This window comes from Oxyura jamaicensis, chromosome Z, assembly GCF_011077185.1.
Source record: "Oxyura jamaicensis isolate SHBP4307 breed ruddy duck chromosome Z, BPBGC_Ojam_1.0, whole genome shotgun sequence".
NCBI lineage: Eukaryota > Metazoa > Chordata > Aves > Anseriformes > Anatidae > Oxyura > Oxyura jamaicensis.
In genome coordinates, this window is record NC_048926.1 from 33,421,301 (window position 1) to 33,431,664 (window position 10,364).

Sequence of the window (10,364 nt, forward strand, 5' to 3'; positions counted from 1 at the left end):
TCATCTCTTGCTCCAGGCAGTATTTAACTATTTTGCTGCCATTTTCCAAATAAAGCAACTTAATTTCAGTCTAGTATGAAAAGATGCTTCCATCCAGGTCTTTCAGGTGGAAAACAGAATTTCTATTCCTTACTCAATGAGTTGGCCCCAACTGTCCCCTGCTTGAACCTACTTCTAGTTTGCTCCTTTGTTATTTCTCAAAAGTGTAAGAATGACTATCCTCCCAGGAATAGTTTAGTGAGCATATGAGGTCCTTTTAGCAGTTCTGGAAGCCCTAAGTAGCTTCAAATTATCTGCAGTCATGTTCTGTGCTTTATAGCAGAGATAACCTTTTCATAAAATACAGATTTTCTTCTCTAACTCCATTTATCTTGCACAAATACCTACAAATTATATATATAATATATATATGATCCATTCCAGGATTAAACCATGAATCCTAAAGCTATAACATGACTTCAGTGTGGAAAATGTGTTGTAATTTGGTGAAGAGGCAGGAGTTGGAATGTCTAAATTGTCTACTCTTGTAGTGATGATATTATGTTGATTTTGGTGTTGGGAATTCCTTTTGTTGATGTAAATGAAGTTTGTGAAGATTGTGTGATGAATGTATATTTTAATGATAATTCAGATACACGGCATTTTTTTGTTGTTTCTATAAATGTACTAGGAACACTAACTATTTCACAGTACTAAAACAACGAGTTCACCAGATGGCTGTCAATTTCCAATAATAAGGCTAAGACCTGGCATACCTGTAAGAGGAAGCAACCTGCAAGGGGTGATATGAAGGGTCTTATGAGCTTGCTAGGGCACGTCAGTCATGGCACTGACATGCCCTCTTGGCTTGCTGAGCATGTTCTACCTGCAGCAGCCTCAGGCAACTTTGTAGTTGCTTGACATCTAGCAAAAGTGTAGATTTTCATGGCAACTATTGAAATAAGATAAGGGAAGATTTTTTGTTGGTGATGGTGGGTTGTTTTTTGTTTGTTTGTTTGTTTGTTTGTTTGTTTGTTTTGCTTCTGGTTTGACAGGGTAGAGATAGAATAGAAGTGAAAACTCATTCAAGAGTTATAAGACACAGTCCAACAGTTTTCACCAGGAAAAAGAAATTGGTGGCTAGAGGAGGAGGAGGGGAGAAGGCAAGCACTTTTTTATGTTTAATTTTTCCCCTTGGAAACTGTTGCTTCTCTTCTAGCACAGCCTTGCTGTCCAGTTGAAATATTTATAATATACCTCTAAATCTTGTAAACCTGGCAGCTGTTGAGAACAGTAGCTCACATGTGTTCTCTGGCTTTCTCTACCCTGAGCTCACAAAACCCTCAGTGATTTATGCTTCCTCAAGTAACATACTCCCTCAGTGAGCAGGGTGGGGGGCATTCTATTCTCATACAACTGCAGTCAATGAGAAAGCATATGCACTATTACGTTGGTCACTGACTGTCAGTACAGACCCTGATGTTTGTTTTCAGCAAGTCCAAATGAGGGGTCAGGTGCCAGATATGAAAGCAGGAAACTAATCTAAATCTCCCCTCTTTTATTAAAACCATTACTCCTTGTCCTATCACTACACTCCCTGATAAAGATTCCCTCTCCAGCTTTCTTGTAGGTCCCCTTTAGGTACTGACAGGCTCCTATAAGATCTCTACTTCTCTCCAGGCTGAACAACCCCAAATTTTTCAGCCTGTCTTCATAAGAGTGGTGTTCCAGCCCTCTGATCATCCTCAAGGCCCAGAATCACTGTGTCTTTCCTGTACTGGGCATCCCAGAATTTAACACAGTACTCTTGGTGGGGTCTCATGCAAGCAGAGAAAATGGGGAGAATCACTTCCCTGGGCCTGCTGGCCACGCTGCTTTTGATGTAGCCCAGGATACAGCTGGCTTTTTGGGCTGCAGGCGCACTTTTTTTGGCTCATGTTGAGCTTCTCATCAACCAGCACACCCAAGTCCTTCTCCACAGAGCTGCTCGCAATCCATTCTCCACCCAGCCTGTATTTGTGTTTAGGATTGCCCCAGCACAGATGCAGAACCTTGCATTTGGCCTCCTTGTTCTTCATGAGGTTCACACAGGCCCATCTCTCAAGCCTGTCTAGGTCCCTCTGGATGACATCCCTTCCCTCTGCTGTGTTGATTGTCTGTCCATGTAGTTGACAAAGATGTTAAACAGTGACAGTCCCAGTACTGACCCCTGAGGAACACCACTTATCACTGATCTCCACTTGGACATTGAGGCATTGACCGCAATGGCACCTTGAGTGTGACCATCTAGACAATTCTTTATCCACCAAATGGTCCATCCATCAAATCCATGTCTCTCTAATTTAGAGAAGGATATCATCTAGGACAGTGTCAAATGCTTTGCACAAATCCAGGTAGATGATGTCAGTTGCTCTTCACCAATGTTGTAACTCCATTTTCCCATAGTAAAACCATACTAGTTGTCACCCATCACTTGTTTGTTCTACCTGTGCCTTAGTAGAGTTTCCAGGAAGATCTGCTCCATATTACTGATGGGCAGAGAGGTGAGACTGAATGGCCTGTAGTTCCCTATATCTCCTTTTTACCTCTTTTTAAAAATGGAGTTTACGTTCAGTCAGTGGGATCCTCACTAGTTTGGCATGACTTCTCAAGTATGATGGACAGTGGCTTAAAAACTTCATCCACCAGTTCCTTTAGGACCCTCAGATGCATCTCATCAGGTCCCATGGACTTGAGCACCTCCTTAGATGGTCTCGAACCTGATCTTCTCCTACAGTGGGTGTTTCTTCATTCTCTCAGTCTCTGCCTTTGCCTTCTGCATCTTGGTGGTGTGGCTAGAGAACTTGTCAGTGAAGACTGCCTTCTCCATATCCCAAGTAACTAGGTGTCCCATTTCCTTACGGAGAGAGCCCACACTTTCCCTGGTCTTCCTTTTATTACTGATATACTTATAGAAACCTTTCTTGTTGCACTTGATGTCCCTGGCCAGAAGAGAAAGACTGAGATGAGAAACCTGAGAAGAGGGCAGGAACTGAAAGAGTCAGGTGAGAGAAATGAAGTTGAGTCAAGAAGTTAATTGAATTGAATGGGAAGAGCTGAGATGTGGGTGAAAATAAATCCTGTAATCATATAATAAAGATAATAAAGAGAGTATACATAAAGATATGGTTTGAACTGACCTGCACAGTTATATGTGTTCTTGCAACACTTCCTAACTTTCAAGTGCTTGATTTCTGTAACCACTATAGGATGGATACATCTTGTAGGCAGGAAGAGGTTCTTTAAAGAGGTAGCAGGGCTAAATCATAAATGAAAACTCATGCTCTATAGTGACTAGCCTTTAACTGCAGTTGTCATAGAAGGTGTATATTTTCTCTAAAGACTTAAAGAAAGATGCAAAGTCACTGAGTTCAATGATACAGTACAGTTGGTTTGAATGTTTACAATCAAAAGCATGAAAGCATCATACATTACAATGGTCTACTATTTTGTCATATATGCTAATCTTGGAGATGGTGAGCAAGACAAGCTTGAAGGGTTCATTTGTAAGAGTATGTTTATCTCATGACACCACTTTCCCAAGTCTTTTTACTGAGAAAAATTTTATATACATAGTAAAAACAAATGCAATTGCACCGTCGGATGTGGTAATGTAGAAACTAATAGTGTAGAAAGAGCAAAGCATGCATGTTCTTCAAAGCATGTGAAAGCACGGGACTGCATTTAGCCAAGACTCAAATGTGTAAGCCTGCATACAGGCATGTAAAGTTGCCGACTCTTCTTTGACAAGAAGAAAACTGAAATGTGGAAGGTAACATATTCTTAAATGCTCAGGAGAAGTTCTTCCAAAACATTTTCTGGTTTGTTCATTTTGATTTTTAGAGTAAGCAATAAGCAAAATTGTACACTTTTGTGTACAGTTTCTGAGAGTAACCTACTGAGTTGCCAGTCAACTCAACTGTTCCTCTTCTTTTGAATGCTGCTAAGAAAATTTCTCAGAAACCTGCTGAATTTTCACTGTAACTTGATAGAAGGACTGAAAGTTGTACTCCTGTCACAAAAACTGAACAAAAACTGTTGCTGTTTGCAAAGGTATTTTTGGCACTTGTGTGAGATACACTGGATGCTTTCATGAGAATATGTGAGGATTGTTGAGGAAAGACTGTGGACTTCTGGGCCTCACAAAGGCAGGTGAGTTTTCAGTAGCATGGAAACTCTTTCCCTTTGTGGACAAAAATAGACAAAATAGATTTTTTATTATTATTATTATATATTATAATATATTATTATATATATTATATTATTATTAATATATTATATAATATATTATATTAATATATTAATAATATATATTATAATATATAATATGTTAATATATTATATAATATATTATTATTAATATTATTATTATTAATATTATTATTATTTTTTTAAGTAAATCAACAGAACCAAAATAATGACAATAACAGTATACTTCATTATTTCACATTTGGATAAGAAGAACTATCATAATTAGAATAAAGCTTCTTTGAATCACTGCTTTTTCACAGAAGTTGTATTTATATCCTTAGATTTTACTATATTGTCTTTTCTTTCCCTTTCTTCATTTTTTTTTTTTTTTCGTTGATTCTAATCCCTATTTAATTCACGCTACATATAGGGGTGTGGTATAAACAGATCTGAAGTGATTCTCTCAGTGTTCAGAAGGTCTGAGCACTAAACTAAAAGTCTCCTTTTACCAAATGCCAATTCAGTGTTTTTAGATTGTCTGTGCTATGTTGATGCATCTCACTCGTTCTCTTGATTTTTTCCTGTCCAGCACAAAAGAGGTAATAATTCCACGTCAATATGGCAGAAACTAAAAATTGTCCCCACAGATTTTCCCTAGCTAGTTTTTTTAGTATATTTCACTGTAGACAATGAATGTTGTTTTCTCACCTCAATGCACAGGCAGGGATTTTTAATAGAATAAAACAAGTGGTGCTTCTGTTCATGTCAACTTATTCAGCAGTAAAAATGAAAATGGCTACAAAGTGACATTGTCTGGAAATGGCTTTGGAATAAAACACTAACATTCAATTTCACAGCAAAAGCAATCCTCATACTCAAGTTTTGCATTATGGTGCATCTGTGATATTAGGGAAGACAGTCAAAAAATTAGAAATTCCCCCAGGCAATTCTCACATTTCTTCCTGGAACATGTCAAAATAGCAAAGGATAGGCATGATTCATAGGATGCTGTTATTCTGCTTCTTCTTTATGTGTCAGATCCTTTTGCTCCTAGAAGTTTAGTTTGCTCTATGCTGTATACACAATGTAACTCAACACTTGAGTCTGATACAAGAGTTTTGGCCCAACTGCAGGGGAAACAGGATGACAGAATGTTTTTTTGTGTGTGTGTTTTGTTTTGTTTTGTTTTAACTCTTACTAATTATTTTCTGGGAAAAAAAAAAAAAAAAAAAAATTTCATTCTGGACTGTCACATTGTCTAGAGTTCTCTTGTTCATTTCATTTTATTTGTAAAACTCACCCAAATTATGAATTGCACAGCAGCTAAAGGTTCACAGCAGCTATTGGTGCATTAGAAATACAGCTCATTGGGAATACTGCTCATTGGAGTTGATTTTCAGTCAATGGCTCACAAACATTGGGGGATCTATGAACTGTCAGTACATTTAAAACTATTGTACCATGACCTATATTTCTGTAGGAAAATATTATGAATTTTGCAATTGGGAAAAAAATATGTTAAACCACTGTACTGGGAGGTTACTCTAATAGGTGCATGCTACTCTACAGTCTTCAGTGTTACTTAGAACCTTACATATATCAGTGTATAGTAACTACGGTAATTCTGAGATATATGTTTGCCATAAAACCTACTCCTTCATATTGAGCATGAACCATAGATTAAGTTCCTTTTCAATCCGTTTTTGGAGTAAAGACTGGGTTATATAACTCATTTTATTATCTTTGCCTGGTGGCTGTAATGGCTAATTAAATCATATGTGTACATGGGCAAAGTAGCAGAGGAAGAATAACAATGCATCAGATATGCTTCTGTGTTCTCTGCATGCAGTGACTAATGCCTCTGAAATCAGCAGGGTGCATTAGTACAAGTTGCTGTGAACAAATCAAAAAACTGGGTCTTCTCTGTATGCCTTCAGTTCTGATTCATCTGGGTTCTTGTAAAAGGCTGTAAAACAGCAAGGGCATCAGTCTCACCTCCTCCCTTTAAACAAAGCCAACAAAGTATTGAACTGTGTTCCTAAATTTTTTTTATTATTATTATTATTATTTTTCCTCAATTTTTCTAGCCCATGGCAAGGAGCTTAGGAAAGGAAAGTAATCACTTTTAGAAAGCATCACTGAGACAATGTGCCAAAACTGACAAAATAAAATGCCCTGCTCTCTCCTCCACCCCAGTGACAGCGTTGCTCTATTCAGAGGGGTTTGGGTGCAGAACAATGCATTGCAGCAGTCCTCCTGCTGCTGCTGAGACATTTGTCAGTGCAAGATGCCTGTTAGCCATTTCAGACGATCAAAGTTCTTTTCCTTAGAACTTGGTATGGTCATAAATTTGGGGAAACCCTGTTTTGGGGTGGACTAACAAGATACTTATCCCACATTTCCCTAGACAAAAGTAAGGATATTGGTATGCCACAAACTTCTCCTGCTCTACAGGCAAGCATCAAGTTTTATTTTGTTAGTGGGTCAAGTAATACAGTCACTTTGGTGGTTGTTAGTCTTCTTTTAGTCCACTTGGCCTTACTCATCTGCAGTATTTCTTACGTTCTAGATTATCTTCATTCCTCCTAAAGGGACCTACTTGGGAAGTTCAGCATTATCCTGCCTGAGTAAGAGTCACACAGTGTGACACTAAAGCACAGCCAATGAACATCCAGCTTAAACTGCCTCACCCACCTTTGGGTGTTGGCTTGAATAAACAAATAATGATTGCTTCCTAGAAGCTTCTGACAAAGAGTATCGGCATTAGGAAGGTAACTACTTAAAAGCAGGTAAGGCAGGACTACTGACTACCACACCCTGCATTCTCATCTATCTGGAACTCATTTAATGCTCTTGCAACCTTTCAAGAGAAGACAAAGGCCCCACTTCTCTAGCCCTTACTTCAAGGGAAGGTCCTACAGCAATTATTTATGTAAGGCTTATTTACTTCAGTAAGACTGTGGGATTCATTCAGGACCTAGATTGCTAAAAATTTATCTATTATGGTTATTCATCAGAATGCCCAGCTCTTTAGCATAAACTCTGTAAAGAACGTTAAAGAACATTGTCTTTTTCTAATGCTTATGAGAAAGCATTATGAGAAATGCTTATTACTGAGATTTATTTTATTTTATTTTTTTTTTTTTTGAACATCACGAAAAATAACCCTTACAGAAAACTGGCTGTCTGCCAGCCAGAAATCTTATTATTGTTGTAACTTGGTGGTGTAAACTTGGTTGGTGTAAACTTCAGGTTAAATGTCAATCAGACTTAATGCTGTATTGTAGAAATCTGTCTGATGCTATCAACAAATTAAGGAAGTAGAAAATCCACCTGGACCTAGGTACCTGCTGACTACTTTCAAGACATCCTGCCAGTATAGTTCTTAGAGAGGGGAACCAATAGTGACATCTGAGCATTCAGCTCAGTATAGCTAAGCACTTCATGTGGCTTAAGGTACAGATCCAACTGATTGCTCACACTGTTCAACCGGAAGCCTTGAGCAGACTCTGGATTAAGCTAATATTTACAATTTTGTTAAGTAAAATTGGACAGCATGAGGGAGGGCCTGACTATACATGCCCCCTTTGGAACTGGCCTCAACAAAATTTCTGCATTGCAAGATCATATTCCAACTACCTTTGACCTCAGAAACATCTTAAATAGCTTATTTACTATAAATTTAAAAGAAATATATTACAAAGATATATTATTATTAAAATTGATTATATAAATAACTTGAACTTCTATCTCATCCCTTAAGTATTACTTGCCTTTAAACCAATTTGCTTTTGTTTTTCTGTTCCTTCCCACTTTGTATTCTAGCACTCCTTGATAAGCACTATCTCTTCTTGAAGGCAAGTATAAACTGAAAATTCTTCCTCCTCAATGTGTCTTTTTTTGTTGTTGTTGTTCTGTTTAATGACCTTTGTCCATGCAGCTCCTGTGTGATTAGCTTCAGCAATCATTCAAGAGCTAAATCTGCAAAGAACTACTGTTAAAATAAGGATCTTACCTTACAGGGTGAAAAGTAGTAACCAGGTTAACCATGTGACTGAAGTTCAAAAAACCAAGCTGACAATGTGACCTTTGGAAAATGTAGGTGTGTTGTGGGGTGGCACCAGGTTTTTTTTCACAATATTTTCACCCTTCAGGACAAACACAGTATCACATTTCAGATCTCATAGATTTAAGGTGTTGATGAAAACTAAACAGTGCAATCTTTTAGGATCACTAGTTTATGTTCAAAGTACTTATTTCTCCAACTTCTTATTTTAGGAAATGTAAATTGTGGTTTGACCTAAGGGAAGCCTAGGACAGTGCTCAGTACAGTCATGTGATGAAACTTATACCTTGGCTCTTACATCTGGTAGAAGATGCAGAAGAAATAGCATGAAAACTGACTGCCTACCTATCAAGGGATCAGATAGTCTCATTTATTGCGTACTCAAGCGTTGCCACTTTGAGGGAGTGAACTACCAAGAAGTGATTAGTAGGAGGATATAACAAGGAGCTAAACCACTGAAAATGCTATCAAAGATTGCTCTATATGGCCATATTCAAACAACAAAGGATTCAAAACAACTCTGAATCTCACCTGAAGATTGGACAGCACAGGACAGAAGAGAACAATAGTATTAAAATGAAGATAGAGGATTTTCATCTTACAGAATGAAAATACAGCTTAAATATTGCTTTTGTTTACTAAAAGAGAAAACAGTATCTTTGAAACAGAGACTATCAAATCTTGTAATGCTGAAGATCTGAGAGGGTGGGTTTAACATAGATACATCTTTTTACCCTTGTAATTCAAGAGTAAATCTATTGACTGGCATGCTGCTATACTAATGCAAAAAGATGAGAATCACACCATAAGACAGTAAAGCATAAAATCCTGAATGCATAAGGTACATCATATAGTTCTAAATGTTGGTCATCTGGAGCAATGAGAAAAAATGTTTTCATTATTTTCAGACTGTTTCAAGTATGGTTTATGGAAATTTTTATGAATTGAAACACTAAAAAAAAAAAAATAATGAAACTTTGGTTGTTTTTTCTCATGTTTTCATTTTAAAAACAAAGTTCAAATATATTTTAATCATATTTTATATATACTTAGATATAAAGTGTATATATATAAAGTGTGTGTATATACATATATATATAAAGTGTGTATATATATATGTGTATACAAATATATAAATTACTCCTTGTAAAACAAAGCCTCCTTTTATACTTCAGTAGTGGAGCAACAATAATAAAAACTTAAACTTTTACTTAACAAGATGTTCATAGTTCACACAGGAAGAACTTCAGCATAGTCCTTGCTAATTTACAAAACAGCACAAATCAATATTGATTTAATGATATACAGAAACTGTTCACCAAATATATAGAAATTAAAAGAGAACTTTATAACAAATACTGGGGGTGGAGGGAAGCCATAAGGATGATTCTGATTTTGTATGTGTGATCGTTTCTGCCTTTCTTTTCTGATAAGAATCTTTATGTTCTTTGCTTGTTTGTTTTCTGTCATCAGAACTAAATAGACCCATCAAATACGAGAGATATAAAAGGCTCTGTGTATGTCTCCAGCAGAGGACTTCCAGATGGTTTGATTATATTGACAGAGTAAGTGTCTTGGCCTTAAATCAATGCACCTATGAAATTCTCACTCGTGCCAGCAGGATTTTTGCTTGACTGTACTAAACCCTTTCAAAGCTCTCTGATTAAAAACTCTTAAAGTACAGATGAAATTATTGGACAGGGAACATCCAATGTGTTGTAACAATATTTTGTTTTCCTAGGCTTACTTTTTGTGACTTGAGTTGCTGTAAAGTACATGTCATGTGATCAAAGTGGCTTTCTCAACCCCCCCGACATGTGTCAGCTGTAGCTCCATGGATGAGACTAGTCAAACTGCAAGTTTCACCACGGAAAGGTCTTTTTCAGTGCCGTGACAGGCACATGGAGCAACACACCAGGCCAAGGATTACCAGGGCACTTCTGCTACTGTGATCAGCATGACCAGCGCATTATCAGTATTATCAGTATTATGGTGATCCATGAAGCTAACAAATTTTGCTTTTTAAAGGGAGGATGGGGGTACAAAAGTAATAATGGGGTGGTGGAGGAAGGGGGAAAATCAGCCTGTC